Genomic DNA, 2,267 nt, shown 5'->3' with positions numbered 1-2,267 from the left:
TCAGGGAAGTTTTAGAGGACCAACCTCATACGAAAATCCTCACTACCAATCACCAAACCAATCTTATGATCGGCGGGTCATAAGATCCATCGCAGCTGCAAAATATAGAAAGAAGTTGCGAGTAAAAGATGTGCAGAAACTGAGAAAGAAAGAGCCAAAGACTGTTCTTCCACATGATCCTACTGAAGATGTTTTTGTTATACCAGCTGAGAACAAACAGTAGGAATCCAGTGGGTAAAACCAGAGCCAAAAGTTGATTTAAGGGGCTGGGGATTTGGCTCAGTGGTAGAATGCTTGCCTGGCAAGCTAGTAAGCCCTGGGTTCGGTCCTCAGCACCAAAAACAAAAAATTCAACCTCCACTAAAAAACAGTTCAACCAAAAAAATACAGTAGAATTTAAAAAAAGACCAAAAACAAGGCAACTGCACACAAAAGTTGATTTAAAAGCAAGGAAGGGGCCGAGGAGATGGCTTAGTAGAAGGGCCTGAGTTAAATACCCGGTTCCAAAAAAAAAAAAAGCAAGGAAAAAAAAAAAAAAGATTTACAGAAGGCAAAGAAAATTGAAACAGAAGATGAAGAGTGGAAGTGCAAAATAAATAAGTGGATAATTGTTTTCCCATCAGTGTATATTTATTCCCTATTTGGTGTGTAAATACATCTGCTATGTTTAACTAATATGCCATTTAAAATTCATACCTTTTATCTTTTTCTAAATAAAACACTGTATCACCAAACTTAAAAAAAAAAATTACTGGGGCTGGGGAGATGGCTCAGTGGAATAAGCGCTTCCCTGGCAAGTGCAGAGGCCTGAGTTCAATCCCCAGTTCCGCAAAAAAAAAAAAAACAAAAAAATTACTACTCTAACCATATCTACCCAAACTGGCTAGCCTAACCCAAGTACAGTGCAGTATTGTTAACAGTATATGCACACTGTTACATAATAGTTCTCTACAACATTTTCACTTGCAAAGAAAACTCTGTCCATTGAACAACTCCAGATTTTTTCCCCTGGCCTCAGCTCCTGGTAACCACATTGTCCTTTCTGCTACTGTAAACTTGACTCCTTTGACTAAACTTGAATCTTGCAGTCTTTATCCTTTTAGACAGAATATTTATTGAAGGTTCATCCATATTGTAACATGTAGCAGCGTTACCTTATTTTTACTTACGGCTGAATTACATTCCTCTGCTTGTATATACTATATTTTCTTTATTTATCTAATAATGAACAGATACTTCTACCTCATGGTTATTAAAAATAATGCAGTAGTGAATATGAGTGTGTACTTATCTCTTGGAGAACTTGTTTTCTGTTTTTTTGTACATATGCAACTAAATGGACTAGTAGATAATATAGTAATTATATTTTTATTATTTCTTTTGTTTTGTTTCTGCAGACAGGGTCTCACAATGTAGTTCAGGCTGGCCTTGAACTCACTGAGTCCAGGATAGTATTGAACTTGTACCAGTTCTCCTGCCTCCCAAGAGCTGGGATTACAGGCACGCACCACCAGGCCCAGTCTCAATCTTCATCTCAGTGAGCCCCGGGGGCAGGACTGGGGCCAGCATGGCAGGTCTAGAGATTGGAAACCCCTGCCCCCTGCACCTCCTTGCAGGCACTTTAATCTACTGAGCTACTTGGCCTGCCCCTTGGATTAAAGATTTTAACAATAAGGTTCTTAGAACAGACATAGTGGAAGAGCTTCACAACACTGGATTTGTCGGCGACTTCTTGCATATAAGACCAAAGACACAGGTAACAAAGGCAAAAAATAAATAAGACTACTTCAAACTTTAAAACTGCTCAGCAAAGAAAGCAGCAAAATGAAAAGGCAGTCTATGGAATGAGGATGGAATATGAGAAAATACTTGCCAACCTAAAGGTTTTTAATTCTACAAGTATATTAAAACCGGATGATTAATTTTTAGAATATAAAAGGAACTCATACACTTCAACAACAAAACAACCCAATTAAAAAATCATCAAAGGACTGGAATAGACTTTTTCCAAAAAAGATACACAAATGGTCAGCAAAAACATGAAAAGATGCTCACCCTCACTAATTATGAGAAAAATCCAGATCAGGACCACAATGAGATATTGCTACATACTCATTAGGATATCACTATTGAAAAGGAGAAATAAGGGCCAGCCAAATAGCTCAGCCCTGGGGGTTTGATCCCTGTACCTGCCATGCTGGCAGGCACACTGAGATGGCAGTTGTAGTGAGACCCTGAACACCGTGTAGACCCTTCCCTAAAAATAC

General features: G+C 38.6%; 1 protein-coding gene and 1 pseudogene across 3 annotated transcripts in view; both read left to right on the top strand.

Moving 5' to 3' along the window:
- The window catches only part of LOC101578798, a 6,314-nt pseudogene extending 5,659 nt beyond the window's left edge, over positions 1 to 655 (top strand).
- Nlk (nemo like kinase) overlaps positions 1 to 2,267 on the top strand; it is a 170,651-nt gene that overhangs the window by 38,042 nt on the left and 130,342 nt on the right. The gene's annotated exons all lie outside the window — the stretch shown is intronic.

The sequence above is a fragment of the Octodon degus genome, unplaced genomic scaffold, assembly GCF_000260255.1.
Source record: "Octodon degus isolate 3935 unplaced genomic scaffold, OctDeg1.0 scaffold00072, whole genome shotgun sequence".
NCBI lineage: Eukaryota > Metazoa > Chordata > Mammalia > Rodentia > Octodontidae > Octodon > Octodon degus.
This window is presented reverse-complemented; position numbering and strand designations above follow the sequence as displayed.